The sequence below is a fragment of the Cydia fagiglandana genome, chromosome 18, assembly GCF_963556715.1.
Source record: "Cydia fagiglandana chromosome 18, ilCydFagi1.1, whole genome shotgun sequence".
Lineage (NCBI taxonomy): Eukaryota > Metazoa > Arthropoda > Insecta > Lepidoptera > Tortricidae > Cydia > Cydia fagiglandana.
Genome location: NC_085949.1, coordinates 18,605,030 through 18,624,001, shown reverse-complemented (window position 1 = coordinate 18,624,001; position 18,972 = coordinate 18,605,030). Strand labels below are relative to the sequence as shown.

The window sequence follows — 18,972 nt, the reverse complement described above, 5'->3', positions numbered from 1 at the left end:
AATTCTTTAATTCAATAATCCAATAATTCTTTAATTCTTTAATTCAATAATCCAATAATTCTTTAATTCTTTAATTCAATAATCCAATAATTCTTTAATTCAATAATCCAATAATTCTATAATTCAATAATCCAATAATTCTATAATTCAATAATCAAATAATTCTTTAATTCAATAATCCAATAATTCTTTAATTCAATAATCCAATAATTCTTTAATTCAATAATCCAATAATTCTTTAATTCAATAATCCAATAATTCTTTAATTCAATAATCCAATAATTCTTTAATTCAATAATCCAATAATTCTTTAATTCTTTAATTCTTTAATTCAATAATCCAATAATTCTTTAATTCTTTAATTAAATAATCAAATAATTCTTTAATTCAATAATCCAATAATTCTTTAATTCTTTAATTCAATAATCCAATAATTCTTTAATTCTTTCATTCAATAATCCAATAATTCTTTAATTCTTTAATTCAATAATCCAATAATTCTTTAACTCTAATTCAATAATCCAATAATTCTTTAATACTTTAATTCAATAATCCAATAATTCTTTAACTCTTTAATTCAATAATCCAATAATTCTTTAATTCTTTAATTCAATAATCCAATAATTCTTTAATTCAATAATCCAATAATTCTTTAATTCAATAATCCAATAATTCTTTGATTCAATAATCCAATAATTCTTTAATTCAATAATCCAATATATTCTTTAATTCAATAATCCAATAATTCTTTAATTAAATAATCCAATAATTCTTTAATTCAATAATCCAATAATTCTTTAATTCAATAATCCAATAATTCTTTAACTCAATAATCCAATAATTCTGTAATTCAATAATCCAATAATTCTTTAATTCAATAATCCAATAATTCTTTAATTCAATAATCCAATAATTCAATAATCCAATAATTCTTTAATTCTTTAATTCAATAATTCAATAATCCAATAATTCTTTAATTCAATAATCCAATAATTCTTTAATTCTTTAATTCTTTAATTCTTTAATTCTTTAATTCTTTAATTCTTTAATTCTTTAATTCTTTAATTCTTTAATTCTTTAATTCTTTAATTCTTTAATTCTTTAATTCTTTAATTCTTTAATTCTTTAATTCTTTAATTCTTTAATTCTTTAATTCTTTAATTCTTTAATTCTTTAATTCTTTAATTCTTTAATTCTTTAATTCTTTAATTCTTTAATTCTTTAATTCTTTAATTCTTTAATTCTTTAATTCTTTAATTCTTTAATTCTTTAATTCTTTAATTCTTTAATTCTTTAATTCTTTAATTCTTTAATTCTTTAATTCTTTAATTCTTTAATTCTTTAATTCTTTAATTCTTTAATTCTTTAATTCTTTAATTCTTTAATTCTTTAATTCTTTAATTCTTTAATTCTTTAATTCTTTAATTCTTTAATTCTTTAATTCTTTAATTCTTTAATTCTTTAATTCTTTAATTCTTTAATTCTTTAATTCTTTAATTCTTTAATTCTTTAATTCTTTAATTCTTTAATTCTTTAATTCTTTAATTCTTTAATTCTTTAATTCTTTAATTCTTTAATTCTTTAATTCTTTAATTCAATAATTCAATAATTCAATAATTCAATAATTCAATAATTCAATAATTCAATAATTCAATAATTCAATAATTCAATAATTCAATAATTCAATAATTCAATAATTCAATAATTCAATAATTCAATAATTCAATAATTCAATAATTCTTTAATTCAATAATTCAATAATTCAATAATCCAATAATTCTTTAATTCAATAATCCAATAATCCAATAATTCTTTAATTTAATAATCCAATAATTCTTTTATTCAAAAATCCAATAATCCAATAATTCTTTAATTCTTTAATTCAATAATCCAATAATTCTTTAATTCAATAATCAAATAATTCTTTAATTCTTTAATTCTTTAATTCAATAATCCAATAATTCTTTAATTCTTTAATTAAATAATCAAATAATTCTTTAATTCTTTAATTCAATAATCAAATAATTCTTTAATTCTTTAATTCAATAATCCAATAATTCTTTAATTCTTTAATTCAATAATCCATTAATTCTTTAATTCTTTAATTCAATAATCCAATAATTCTTTAATTCTTTAATTCAATAATCCAATAATTCTTTAATTCTTTAATTCAATAATCCAATAATTCTTTAATTCAATAATCCAATAATTCTATAATTCAATAATCCAATAATTCTATAATTCAATAATCAAATAATTCTTTAATTCAATAATCCAATAATTCTTTAATTCAATAATCCAATAATTCTTTAATTCAATAATCCAATAATTCTTTAATTCAATAATCCAATAATTCTTTAATTCAATAATCCAATAATTCTTTAATTCAATAATCCAATAATTCTTTAATTCTTTAATTCTTTAATTCAATAATCCAATAATTCTTTAATTCTTTAATTAAATAATCAAATAATTCTTTAATTCAATAATCCAATAATTCTTTAATTCTTTAATTCAATAATCCAATAATTCTTTAATTCTTTCATTCAATAATCCAATAATTCTTTAATTCTTTAATTCAATAATCCAATAATTCTTTAACTCTAATTCAATAATCCAATAATTCTTTAATACTTTAATTCAATAATCCAATAATTCTTTAACTCTTTAATTCAATAATCCAATAATTCTTTAATTCTTTAATTCAATAATCCAATAATTCTTTAATTCAATAATCCAATAATTCTTTAATTCAATAATCCAATAATTCTTTAATTCAATAATCCAATAATTCTTTAATTCAATAATCCAATATATTCTTTAATTCAATAATCCAATAATTCTTTAATTAAATAATCCAATAATTCTTTAATTCAATAATCCAATAATTCTTTAATTCAATAATCCAATAATTCTTTAACTCAATAATCCAATAATTCTTTAATTCAATAATCCAATAATTCTTTAATTCAATAATCCAATAATTCTTTAATTCAATAATCCAATAATTCAATAATCCAATAATTCTTTAATTCTTTAATTCAATAATTCAATAATCCAATAATTCTTTAATTCAATAATCCAATAATTCTTTAATTCAATTTTCCAATAATTCATTAACTCAATAATCCAATAATTCTTTAATTCAATAATCCAATAATTCTTTAATTCAATAATCCAATAATTCTTTAATTCAATAATCCAATAATTCAATAATCCAATAATTCTTTAATTCAATAATCCAATAATTCTTTAATTCAATAATCCAATAATTCAATAATCCAATAATTCTTTAATTCTTTAATTCAATAATTCAATAATCCAATAATTCTTTAATTCAATAATCCAATAATTCAATAATCCAATAATTCTTTAATTCTTTAATTCTTTAATTCTTTAATTCTTTAATTCTTTAATTCTTTAATTCTTTAATTCTTTAATTCTTTAATTCTTTAATTCTTTAATTCTTTAATTCTTTAATTCTTTAATTCTTTAATTCTTTAATTCTTTAATTCTTTAATTCTTTAATTCTTTAATTCTTTAATTCTTTAATTCTTTAATTCTTTAATTCTTTAATTCTTTAATTCTTTAATTCTTTAATTCTTTAATTCTTTAATTCTTTAATTCTTTAATTCTTTAATTCTTTAATTCTTTAATTCTTTAATTCTTTAATTCTTTAATTCTTTAATTCTTTAATTCTTTAATTCTTTAATTCTTTAATTCTTTAATTCTTTAATTCTTTAATTCTTTAATTCTTTAATTCTTTAATTCTTTAATTCTTTAATTCTTTAATTCTTTAATTCTTTAATTCTTTAATTCTTTAATTCTTTAATTCTTTAATTCTTTAATTCTTTAATTCTTTAATTCTTTAATTCTTTAATTCTTTAATTCTTTAATTCTTTAATTCTTTAATTCTTTAATTCTTTAATTCTTTAATTCAATAATTCAATAATTCAATAATTCAATAATTCAATAATTCAATAATTCAATAATTCAATAATTCAATAATTCAATAATTCAATAATTCAATAATTCAATAATTCAATAATTCAATAATTCAATAATTCAATAATTCTTTAATTCAATAATTCAATAATTCAATAATCCAATAATTCTTTAATTCAATAATCCAATAATCCAATAATTCTTTAATTTAATAATCCAATAATTCTTTTATTCAAAAATCCAATAATCCAATAATTCTTTAATTCTTTAATTCAATAATCCAATAATTCTTTAATTCAATAATCAAATAATTCTTTAATTCTTTAATTCTTTAATTCAATAATCCAATAATTCTTTAATTCTTTAATTAAATAATCAAATAATTCTTTAATTCTTTAATTCAATAATCAAATAATTCTTTAATTCTTTAATTCAATAATCCAATAATTCTTTAATTCTTTAATTCAATAATCCATTAATTCTTTAATTCTTTAATTCAATAATCCAATAATTCTTTAATTCTTTAATTCAATAATCCAATAATTCTTTAATTCTTTAATTCAATAATCCAATAATTCTTTAATTCTTTAATTCAATAATCCAATAATTCTTTAATTCTTTAATTCAATAATCCAATAATTCTTTAATTCAATAATCCAATAATTCTATAATTCAATAATCCAATAATTCTATAATTCAATAATCAAATAATTCTTTAATTCAATAATCCAATAATTCTTTAATTCAATAATCCAATAATTCTTTAATTCAATAATCCAATAATTCTTTAATTCAATAATCCAATAATTCTTTAATTCAATAATCCAATAATTCTTTAATTCAATAATCCAATAATTCTTTAATTCTTTAATTCTTTAATTCAATAATCCAATAATTCTTTAATTCTTTAATTAAATAATCAAATAATTCTTTAATTCAATAATCCAATAATTCTTTAATTCTTTAATTCAATAATCCAATAATTCTTTAATTCTTTCATTCAATAATCCAATAATTCTTTAATTCTTTAATTCAATAATCCAATAATTCTTTAACTCTAATTCAATAATCCAATAATTCTTTAATACTTTAATTCAATAATCCAATAATTCTTTAACTCTTTAATTCAATAATCCAATAATTCTTTAATTCTTTAATTCAATAATCCAATAATTCTTTAATTCAATAATCCAATAATTCTTTAATTCAATAATCCAATAATTCTTTAATTCAATAATCCAATAATTCTTTAATTCAATAATCCAATATATTCTTTAATTCAATAATCCAATAATTCTTTAATTAAATAATCCAATAATTCTTTAATTCAATAATCCAATAATTCTTTAATTCAATAATCCAATAATTCTTTAACTCAATAATCCAATAATTCTTTAATTCAATAATCCAATAATTCTTTAATTCAATAATCCAATAATTCTTTAATTCAATAATCCAATAATTCAATAATCCAATAATTCTTTAATTCTTTAATTCAATAATTCAATAATCCAATAATTCTTTAATTCAATAATCCAATAATTCTTTAATTCAATTTTCCAATAATTCATTAACTCAATAATCCAATAATTCTTTAATTCAATAATCCAATAATTCTTTAATTCAATAATCCAATAATTCTTTAATTCAATAATCCAATAATTCAATAATCCAATAATTCTTTAATTCAATAATCCAATAATTCTTTAATTCAATAATCCAATAATTCAATAATCCAATAATTCTTTAATTCTTTAATTCAATAATTCAATAATCCAATAATTCTTTAATTCAATAATCCAATAATTCAATAATCCAATAATTCTTTAATTCTTTAATTCTTTAATTCTTTAATTCTTTAATTCTTTAATTCTTTAATTCTTTAATTCTTTAATTCTTTAATTCTTTAATTCTTTAATTCTTTAATTCTTTAATTCTTTAATTCTTTAATTCTTTAATTCTTTAATTCTTTAATTCTTTAATTCTTTAATTCTTTAATTCTTTAATTCTTTAATTCTTTAATTCTTTAATTCTTTAATTCTTTAATTCTTTAATTCTTTAATTCTTTAATTCTTTAATTCTTTAATTCTTTAATTCTTTAATTCTTTAATTCTTTAATTCTTTAATTCTTTAATTCTTTAATTCTTTAATTCTTTAATTCTTTAATTCTTTAATTCTTTAATTCTTTAATTCTTTAATTCTTTAATTCTTTAATTCTTTAATTCTTTAATTCTTTAATTCTTTAATTCTTTAATTCTTTAATTCTTTAATTCTTTAATTCTTTAATTCTTTAATTCTTTAATTCTTTAATTCTTTAATTCTTTAATTCTTTAATTCTTTAATTCTATAATTCTTTAATTCTTTAATTCTTTAATTCTTTAATTCTTTAATTCTTTAATTCTTTAATTCTTTAATTCAATAATTCTTTAATTCTTTAATTCTTTAATTCAATAATTCTTTAATTCAATAATTCAATAATTCAATAATTCAATAATTCAATAATTCAATAATTCAATAATTCAATAATTCAATAATTCAATAATTCAATAATTCAATAATTCAATAATTCAATAATTCAATAATTCAATAATTCAATAATTCAATAATTCAATAATTCAATAATTCAATAATTCAATAATTCAATAATTCAATAATTCAATAATTCAATAATTCAATAATTCAATAATTCAATAATTCAATAATTCAATAATTCAATAATTCAATAATTCAATAATTCAATAATTCAATAATTCAATAATTCAATAATTCAATAATTCAATAATTCAATAATTCAATAATTCAATAATCCAATAATCCAATAATCCAATAATTCAATAATTCAATAATTCAATAATTCAATAATTCAATAATTCAATAATTCAATAATTCAATAATTCAATAATTCAATAATTCAATAATTCAATAATTCAATAATTCAATAATTCAATAATTCAATAATTCAATAATTCAATAATTCAATAATTCAATAATTCAATAATTCAATAATTCAATAATTCAACAATCCAATAATGCAATGATCCAATGATCCAATGATCCAATGATCCAATGATCCAATGATCCAATGATCCAATGAACCAATGATCCAATGAACCAATGATCCAATGATCCAATAATCCAATAATCCAATAATCCAATAACCCAATAACCCAATAACCCAATAACTCAATAATCCAATAACTCAATAATCCAATAACTCAATAATCCAATAACTCAATAATCCAATAACTCAATAATCCAATAACTCAATAATCCAATAACTCAATAGTCCAATAACTCAATAATCCAATAACTCAACTAAATACTCCAATAACTCAACTAAATACTCTAATAACTCAACTAAATAATCCAATAGCTCAACTAAATAATCCTATACTCAACTCAATAATCAAATAACTCAACTAAATAATCCAATAACTCAACTGAATAATTCAATAACTCAACTGAATAAATCCAATAACTCAACTGAATAATCCAATAACTCAACTAAATAATCCAATAACTCAACTCAATAATCCAATAACTCAACTCAATAATCCAATAACTCAACTCAATAATCCAATAACTCAACTCAATAATCCAATAACTCAACTCAATAATCCAATAACTCAACTCAATAATCCAATAACTCAACTCAATAAAACTCAACTCAATAAAACTCAACTCAATAAAACTCAACTCAATAAAACTGGACTCAATAATTCAATAACTCAACTCAATAAAACTCAACTCAATAATCCAATAACTCAACTGAATAATCCAATAACTCAACTGAATAATCCAATAACTCGATAATCCAATAACTCTATAATCCATTAACTCTATAATCCATTAACTGCTTAATCCAGTAATCCAGTACCTGATTAATCCAGTAACTGATCAATCCAGTAACTGATCAATCCAGTAACTGATCAATCCAGTAACTCACTAATGCGTAACTCATTAGTCCGTAACTCATTAATCCGTAACTCATTAATCCGTAACTCATTAATCCGTAACTCATTACTCCGTAACTCATTAATCCGTAACTCATTAATCCGTAACTCATTAATCCGTAACTCATTAATCCGTAACTCATTAATTAAAATAATCCAGAAATTTTATAATTCGATAATATTATACTTATCATCATATGTAGGTATTTTCATCATATCGTTATTTACTTGCCACTTAAGCGTCAGTTGCACCAACCACAATTGACGAATTGATCAACAGCAATCAGCAGCTTTGCAACGAACTTCTTAAAACCAAGGATACTGTACCAAAATATTCGCAGTTTAAGCAATAAACGACATCTATTAAAATCTACAACTGAAGACGACAAAGATATACAAGCCATCCGTTCCTGTCCTGTGCGGCTTCCACGTGAAAGCGATCCTGGCCGTTGTCCTTCCGTGTTGATCTTCGAAGCCATCTCTCATTGCCTCGGCCGTGTCTGCCGCTGCTGCGGCTTCGCCGGTTGCGACTCCGCCTGTTGTTCCCTGCGACTTCGGCTTCGACGTTCTTGTCCATCATCAGATTTCGATTTTCGGTCACGCTCAGGAGTTTTCGAGCGCCGCCTGGATGTTTTTTTTTTTTTCCTCATGGTCCATAGTCTGGAACTCGAAAACAACACCAGCAATGGAAGAGTTCTAAATCTTTGGGTTGTTAATAGTAGACAAATATAAATTGTTCTTATTAAGCTAAATTCAACTGTTTTATTTATTTATTTACTGCTTCCGGGGTCTAAATGCGGGACGTTTAAAACAGATCCCTATCCCGGTACGGATCCGGAACACAGGCTTTTCGAAACGAGAAAATTCTAGAACTGGTACAGAAAAGGAATCTAGAACAAATTCGGGATCCGGCACTGATCCGATACCAATCCGGCACAGATCCGGTACCAATCCGGCACGGATCCGGCACCAGTCCGGGACGGATCCGGTACGAATCCAGCATGGATCCGGAACTCATCCGGCACAAATCAGGTATGCATCCGGCACGGTTCCAGTATCCGGCACGGACCCAAATCCAGAAACGGAAAACACTTAACCCCGCTATATAATACTGACGTATTGATAAGTGATATATTGAAAATATGGTAAAAGTTGTAACCAAATAAGCGGTACATACATAGACTAAAAGAATTCGATCTACATCTGTAAATAATCATAAACGTATCCGAACTATTCAAAATAAAACGGTGTTCCAAAGGTTTCACGCTACCCGCGATGTAACGAATGCTTTAATTATATTATGGATAGGCATTACAGCAAACACTAAAAAAAACCTAACTGTTGGTCTTGAAGAGAAAACTTGCAGTATAATTGCTCTCGAGTGAACGAATAGGCCGAAATGGGTTTACCCAATTATTTTGTTCTTGATAAAATTAACGGTGTCTTTGTTTCTAAGCGCCCGTTAAACATAAACTTCCTAACATAGGAAATATGAAATGATAATTAATTTCAACTAAACAACAACCAATATAAGTGTTACTAATATATGTATAGGTATATAATCATAATAATTTTACACCACTGTTACTATTGTAACAAATTAATTGGGTAATTAAGATTTAACTCAATCAGTTCTAATATTAATATCAGAAATACCATAGTGACTTGTAGGTACTTACCACTTCTGATGTATAATAAAAATTCCTTCTTTCATAACAGCAATATATTTCTTGATCACAATATTCCGTTACAGTTCAATCTCCAATCCTCTCACTTCACAATCGTCCTCCCTTCACCTCTGCCCGTAACCGAATGCCCCTTAACCGCCATGCCAGTCGTCTTTTATTCTTTCTTCCAACTACCTTCTATTTACAAAGGTCAACTATCAATCACGTTACTTTTAAATTTATTAAATTATAGATTACCAATGATTATTCAACTCTTTATTTCATTAAATCTGTTTCTAATAATTAGTAATTTTAATGAATCTTACAAGAGGTAATTCAGTGCTAAAGTGTCGGGACCGCACCATGAGTCCCAGCTATAGAGGTTTCTCACTTAGCCAGGTCCCACTTAACCAGGTTTCACTGTATATTGTAATTCTGATAAAATCTGGCCAAGTCAAATCCTATGGCCCAAGGTCTTACATATAGTACTTCTTTATAATGCAAAAAAAGGATCATTTAGTCTTCTTCGTCATTTAGTTCGATGAAATTTAAACCATAATCAATTGGAACGTTGCATTTCTTTTGTATCGTTAAATTTTCTAACAAATATAAATCAACTCTATTCTCTGCCCTATAGGTTCAAATTTCAGTGGCAAATTTTGGGCTTTCCATTGGTATGGCTGGGCCTTAGGAGGATATAGTTCATGCTATACGGGGCCTATTATATAGTGGTCATACCATCATCGCCCACACCGTTAACCGACAGTTCGTAAACCTTATTGCAAAAGGCATAAGGTCCACCGATGGACAGTTAGGTGTGTTGCTGTTTGTACTAGGGTTTTAGCTAACTTAACCAGGGCAAGGGGCAAATATTTACCACCATTATTTATCATTATATAAAAAAAATTGACATTTTGCTGTCTTCCATACAATAAATAGATAAATATTATAGGACATTATTATATGGATGATAAATACCTAGGGGTTCAAATAGCAGGGGAGTGGACCACTTTATTTTATTCTACCACAATCAAAAATCAAAAATATAACGGAACACAACTACTAGCGCCGCCTACCGTGGAGTAGAACTAGCTTCGCCCAAATGCCGAATAATGGCAGGAGAGGTTATATTATAATCGAATACGTAAATCACTAATTACCTACAGTCATTGCAGATAACATAATACACCCAGGCTACGAGAATTTATGTGCGGATAAAAAAGCAAAGACAAACGATCATAAAATGCAAAGTCTATTTGCTAGCGACCTCTAGCTGCGAGCGGTGGAATCACGTTAATAATTGTAATATCTGGGAAACCGGGCTTGGCTCGGAAACATATAAAAACTCAAAAATGCGCGATTTCCCAAAGATAAGACCAAGCTAGATCGATATATCGTCCTCGAAAACCCCCGTATAGCAAATTTCATCGAAATCGTTAGAGCTGTTTTCGAGATCCTTGAAATATACATATATATAACTAAAAAAACATATAAATAAATAAACAAGAATTGCTCGTGTAAAGGTATTTGATAGATAGATTAAAGAGATCAGATAACGTACCAACTTCACATTAGAATGTATTACACACAATACATGTATTGTCGCTAGCGAGATAAAATGAGCAACATTTAGATATATTTTATATGTCAAAATGATAAATTACATGCATGTTGGTAATGTAATGTAGAATAGCAAGAATAACCGCCGAATTATTTATCCCACTAGAAACTAGGTCGCAATAGCGCGCGTTTGTTACCTAGTTCAAGTTACGAGCTAACAAACGCACACTGTTGCGACCGCGGTCTCTAGTTAATAGATTACAAAAAATCGACGACGCCACAACTCTCCTCTGTCACAACTCACGTCGGTCTCCCCTACATATTTATAAAAGTCAGGATTTACCAGGTTAACCACAGAAAATAAATATACAGAGACACAAAGGTAAAATAACATACTACTATACTATACTACCACCAAACATCTCCAGCAATAAGAAAATGATTGTGTTGTTGAATGTGGATTCCCTGCAAAAGACTTCAACGAGCTCAATAGTTAACTGGAAAACGTTTTATGGGGTCTATTCAAATAATAAAAAACTGACAATTTAATAGGAACCTACGCGGTGCCTAATATCGTTATTGTTTACTTGTTTGATGATATAGGTACAGTCTATTTGTAACCCGAATTGTCATGTAAGTATTTGACGTTATCGCACGTACTTACTTAAATAAATAAATATTGTCCATAGTAATTGTGTTCTGAATCTCTTTTTACTTACTAGAGTTGTTAGTCAGATCAAATAGAGCGTTAGTTGGCGGCGGCTCGTGCGGAGTGGGCGGGGCGCGGCGCGCGGGCGGGCGGGGTGCGCGGCCCCGCCCGGCGCGCGGCACGCCCACGCCGCCTCGCCCGCGACCCCGCCGCCGCCGCCGCCGCCCACGCCGGCTTTGTTTACCAACAACGCCGTTCAGGCGTGAACGCGAGCACGGTTACGGACTTACGGCAAATGAGATTAAACAAGAGTTTGCTGTTATGCTATAATTCTTTATTTTAATCCAAGTATTAGGTACGCATACCTATGTATATTCACACCAGCGCAGCGGTCCATAAGTGTGTGGCTAGTGGCTAAAGTGTAGGCGTATTATAAGTCTAACTAGCCGCCTAACCTGACTAGTGTAGCCGCTACACCACGAAGACTCATAATAATGAAATTATTTTGTAAATGAGAAAGGTTCTATAGTAGTTTGTGTTACAAGGGATCAAAATGGTATATTTCCATCAAGGGCGTACATTAAATCCTGAATGAAGCGATGGATTCTATATCAGAATCCTGAGCGTAATGAGGGATTCAAGTGTTTAACGCCCATGACGAAATAATTTTGATACCGGGTGACACATATATACTGCTTTTCACATCAACTACGAGGAAAATAAAAAAATGGTAGTGTTGACACAATCTGATCCTTAATCAAATTATTTAAGAAAAAAAAAATGTGCAATAAAATGTAAAAATAGCAGGCAAGAAAAATGCCACTTTGATCCCTACTTGCAGGGAGGAAAAAGCCCGTTTTCGAATTGGTGATGTGAGAAGTAATATGTAAAGCGACTTTGCATGAAGAATGTTTTCAATTAATACACATTTATTCATCGGAATAAATATAATTGACTATTATGAACATTCAAATTTAATGTTAACTACATAAATATGTACATAGAATATAATAATTATGTACACGTACAATATAGGTAGGTATTTTTTTTTTTTTGTTTTTTATTTTATTGATCTAATAAGTAACACAGCATTACAGTATAAAACCAAGGCACTGTGAAACTACAAAGTAAAAGAAAAGACAAAGAAAAACAATACACATGAAAAATTAAATTAACTAAACATTAGATTTGGGCGACGACGTAACGGCGTGGCTCCGTAGCGTCGTCTGACTCAACAAATATGTATATCGAAACATATAATGCTAATAAATAATACTAAGAATCTTGCATTCTACTAGCAAACGTAATTTTTTTCATTGAAAGAAAAATTGTTTTGTGCATTTTTGACGCTAAGAATAGTCCCGTCCAAAAACGAGCCGCCTGCACGCCGAACGAATTCGACATGAACCCAATACGGTGCAGAGGGATGGACAGAGATACAAATATACCTACTAGATCGGTATCGTACCGTAGTGACATCGCAGAATATACTCCTACTTACTATACTCTTTGCATCGCAGTGATCTTTTAAAAGCATTGTTCAAATACGGCCGTATGATTTTTAAAGGCTTTGATTTTGTTCTAAAAATATCATAATGAAACGGCATAACGGTTCTTATCTCGTGGACCTGCATAAAGTCCGTCTGCTCCAAGTTTGCACTCGAAGTGAAAACTTAAGAGGAAGAAAGGCAAGCTGAAAGTTTTTTGAAATGAAAAATAAAAATAAATAAATTGGGGTAATATTACGCAAATGTATTACTATTCATGCAAGATTATTTTAACTGGTGACATAGGGGTACTGAGGAATGTCAGAACAGAATCTGTGGATATGCAACTTGCTATGATATGAAGCTTATTGTAACTCTGTTATTGGCTGAGCCCACAATTAATACCGTATAAAATTATGACATGAAAAATTTCATGGGTGAAAATTGTTATAAAAGTTGATAATGCTCGACATACAAGTGTGAAATTCCCAGCAATGTTGTAATACAAATGACAAGCGAATGACGTATACCTACGTTAAAAAATGTAAATAGAGTTATATGTAATTTTTTTGTATGCCTCATTTTGTTATATAATCTCTAAGTGGCTCATTCTAACAATATTCAATGTTAACTATGTAGTTACACGATAGTTGCCGATAAAATGCAGGAGAGCAGGCTGCGATGGTGATCTAGGGGCAGACCCAGAATAAGATGGAAGGATGTAGTGCTAAGGGACATGAGTGAGTGCAAGTTATCCGAGGACGATGTCGTGGACCAGAACTGCTAATTCTCCAGAAAAAATGCATACGGATACTGACAAACACTAGACACCCAGAAAGCTGCAAAACACATTTTAGAAACATTGGAATTCTCACCTTACCCTGTATGCACATTTTAGAATCGTGTAAATTTATTAAATCCTGTACACTAGAATTGGCGGTATGCCCCGTCATTTTGAATCACGTTCCAAAAATAATCTGATACAAGTAACATCAAAATTAGCTATACATAAAAATGGACCTTATCCCACATCAATAAGGATTTTCAATAAATTGCCAAACAACATAAAAAATGAGCCCAACCGAACGAAGTTCATGAAAATTTTAAAACAATTTCATGTGGACAAAACTTATTACACAGTTGAGGAATACCTAAAAGACAATAATGTCAGTAACTGAACCATAGTCCAAGCAAGAGATAGTTTCATAATTTTAATTTGAATGCCCAATAATGACATATTAGAAATAAACATAAAAATAAAGATCTCATGTAAGTCAGTAAAACACACCTATTGATGTTTTATTAGTATTATTGAAATTGTGTTATTAATTATTTATATTTGATTAGTTTAGTTAGGTAGTCCCAACTCAATCAAGCTCTACAATCTCTACATAAATGATGTCCCACTGTCTACAGTGAAAGAATTTAAATACTTGGGGTCGATAATCAGCAACGATGGTAAAATTGATAGAGACATAACCCATAGAACCACAGTAGGTTGGATGAAGTGGAGGCAGTTGACCGGTGTTATGTGTGATAACAGAATGCCTTTAAAATCAAGGGTAAATTACATAAAACCGCAGTACGACCCGCCATACTTTATGGAACTGAATGCTGGGCATCAACAAATCAACACGTTCAAAAACTGCATACAACAGAGATGTGCATACTTCGCTGGTTAGCTGGAGTCACCCGGAGGGATAGGATCCGTAACGAATACGTGAGAGGCAGTTTTAAAATCGCTCCTATTGAAGAAAAGCTAAAGGAAAAGCGACTACGCTGGTACGGCCACGTACTCAGACGGCCATCTGATCACATGGTGCGAGTGGCATTGGATCTACCAATGACGAAACGGGGCCGTGGAAGACGCCCTGCTACTTGGCTGACAACGGTCCAAAATGACCTGAAAAACTCAAATATTGACGCCGGAACTGCACAAAATCGTCCTGTGTGGAGAAGGAGGATAATGGGAAAAGGCTTAGGTTGAAGAAGAAGTTTAGTTAATTATTAAGCTAATTAAGAATGTAAATTGCAGTGCCCTTGCAGGGCTCATAGCTGATCTTGTTTTGATACCATACCATACCATGATACCACCTTATGTAATGTACCGATATGAAAGTAATAAATTACTGAATACTGAATTCTGTTCCATCCCACGTCATGTTCAAAGTGGATACAAGTGAATGGACCATTCTACCCCAACGCTTATAACGACGAGATAAAACTTATCAATGGTCTTCAAGTGTTTCAGTTAGTTGAGCGTGAACATATAATTTAATTACTTTCATAACTGTTTAACGAGTATGCGGCACAGGTTATTCCCGGACCTGTTTCGATCATCATAATACCTACATATTAATAATTACATAACGTCATAAAATAGAAAACGTACATACGTGTACTTGTACTCATCAGACATCTTTATTTTGCAGCTGTCGGATCGCAACATTTCAATTTAACTTTCCTCACGTTTTGTATATCCATGGAAATGGAATTATGGCCAAAGTCAATGATCGAAAATGTAAAAAAAAAACAATTACTTCCCTTATTGATTTGATTCTGGTCAAGACATTTATACTCCCAATTAATAAAACTGCTTAGAGAAGTAAATTCTAATTTATTTACGAAAAAAAAAATTATTATATAACAAATTATATTTATTTAGTAAATATGGTATTATCGATTTAACTGTCCTAATTATACTCATGGAGTCCAAAGACTTTCACAGCAGCATCTCTCCATCAGTACCAGTAGGTTTAGAAAAACTTCAGATTAATACAAGGTAATAACTAAAAAAGCATTACGTAATGCTAATCTGCATGAAAGCTAAGTAAACAGATAAACATTCAATAAGTACAATCTGATTGAAGCGACTTATAATATGCGGCATTAAGGTGTCAAGGAGAGTAATGGCGTACAAGGTACAAGTTTACACTTATTGGATTATTTCTTGTAAATGTCAAGATTTTTTGTTTTGTACATTTAATACTTCTGTTACTACTTGTTTTTTGTCAAAATTAACCGCGGTATATTTTATATCCCTCGCAACACAAATGAAAATTGTAAAGGATTGAGAACATCTGTCTGTGACAATTATGTTGCTTTGGTAAATAAAAGGAAAGAGAAGAACCGTAGAGGTGACTTTTTTCGGGGTTTTTATATTTGGGTTGTAATATCTAGGTCACTTGATAAGTTTTGAGATGCTCGAAAACTAAAAATGGACCGCACCTGTATTCCAAGTCCATAAAAAGCAAATTTATTCAAAAATAGAAGACAAGTGGTCATTAGCTAAATTAAAAAAATCGTGTTGCAGTCATTTTACTATGACTGTTCCCGCGGTTTTTCTTTGAAACGAGCGAACTGAACCGGGAACATTTGCGAGCTATTATATTTTATGACTTTAAATTAGTTTAAACGAACAACTAAGGTTACAACGATTACAATCAGCATTTGGGGACTATGTTCCATCCCGAGCAACAGTTTTTAGATGGTTTAGTGAATTTAAAAGGGATAAAACTAACCTCTTAAGGTGACCAGAAGAGCGGTCGCCAGCACACAGCAGTAAGTAGGTACAGAAAACGTGTCTATACGTACTACTGAAATGTTGGTCCGAGAAGACCCACGAGTTAAATACGCGGACACGCGCACATGAGAAGATCGTAGGGGTTAGTTCGGGGAGCATTAATATCATCCTACATCAACATCTTGGAACTTGCAGTGAGGAAGCTCTGTTGTCGTTAGATGCCGCGTTTGATCTAACAAATTGATGAAGTTGCGATTTCTGTCCTATCGGATCAAGATTGGCTAAAAGTTTTCAAAGTTGGTTTAGACGAATGGAACTTTGTATAGAGAATGATTTAAAAAAAATGCAAATTAAATACCTAGTCTTGAATTGTTTTGCTGTATCTCAACTCAAAACCATGGGCGGAGTACCCATTTAGACTAACTAATGGAAAACAATAATTACCTACTTATTAGGGGACTTCAAAAAAGCGACCAGCTGGTGTTATCCATGTCCTATAGTACATTACTACAGAGGCCGGGACAAAAGGGGTTGCCGGCCGAAGACATATAGACGGCCGAGCGAAGCGAGGTCGGATAGGTCTGAGCGCGGGCAACCCCATTTCCCGCCGAGGTATGTATAGTGCTTTTCTCAAACATGCAATGAAATAAATAAAATAAAAAATCCACGAAACCCAAGTTTTATTTATAGAAAAAACTAAAAGTAAACTACACCCAAAATATAACCAACACGTACCTATATCATTATCACGCGTATGTTTTACACGAGTCGTGTATTTTTACTACCCGTATATTTTCATGTATCTTTGATTTTTTCGTCTTGTATCCGTCTGACTGTCGTTTTCGTCACAAAGGTTTACATAGTCTTTCATGTTGATATCATGTTTCACATACATCGTTGCTTTATGCATGGAGTAAATAAGTATAATTTCCACAGTGTTGACGAATTTGTAGTTACATTCATTTAAAATATGCCACAAAACTGTTTCTAATAAACTGTAAGCCATTTTTCTTAGTTTCTCAAAGAATAAAATTGCCATAAGCAACCATATACATACTTCGTCTTTGACTTAGCGGCAGAGGCAGCAAGTTATTTAAAATCAATTCTGCTTACGCTGCCAATTCCAACACATACGATTACAATTAATATTAATTTCATTATTTCGTCGGAACTCATATTAAAGTCAAAAAATCAACAACGCACCATAAATCCAATAAAACAGAATGAATATTTTTCAACTTTACCTCCATAACAATTTAAAAAAATCATTACGCGTGTTTGAGTAGACCTTTTTACCGCTAACGTTTAGATGAAATATTTTAAAGATTTTTATTTGTGTAGTTAAAGTTATAATTTAAAATTAAGTTAAGTTCATGTTGATTTTATACAAATAAAACTGCAAATTATAGCAAACATTGTTTTTTGTTTTTTTTTATAGGCGTAGTGGCAGAGTGTCATTACGAACCATAAAGCAATAACTGCCTCTAGTTTTTTTTAATGGATGAATGCTACGATGCTGTGTCACAAATATCTGTGAAATGAAAATTAAAAAAGAGGACTTTGCCGGCCTAGGCCTGCAAGATGTGTATGAAATTCCATTAACGACCTTTTGTCCTAGCCGCACCTGAAACGTCATACTTCGCAGCCTATTATAAGGAACATAACATCAATATTTCATTGCATGTTTGAGAAAAAAATGTTTTGATTTACCCTTTGTAATATTATTTTACTTTCGGTGACATTTAAGGTGATGACCTTTATAAGCCCAAACCTGTCTCTCAAATGAATTTAATTGATAACCATGCAGAAAATGGAGAAATTCGAATCAGGTAATCTCTGACAAACAAAGCTCATAAGTTTAGAGAAATACAAACCGGAATTCGAGTCCCAGTCTCTTTTTCAACATAGAAAGTATAGAAACAAATAAATGCCGATCAGATTACACGAACCTCGTGTATGTAAATCTGGTAACAGTGATTTGATTAATCTACAAAAACACGAATGCCTGAGAAAGTTTACAAAATGTTGATGTTTAAGTAGTAAAATTGTAAAGCTAAGTAGAGCCTAATCGTCACGGTACGGCGCCTTCACATGAATAACGTGATCTTTGGCTACTTTATCATAGAAGGATTTTATTGTTTTGATTGTCTTTGTTAAGGCTTAGGGGTCACGGAGGCAACGACCTCTG

General features: G+C 28.2%; 1 protein-coding gene across 1 annotated transcript in view; it reads right to left on the bottom strand.

The window, feature by feature from the left end:
* Window positions 1-18,972, bottom strand: part of LOC134673481 (protein jagged-1b) — a 36,286-nt gene that overhangs the window by 16,031 nt on the left and 1,283 nt on the right. The gene's annotated exons all lie outside the window — the stretch shown is intronic.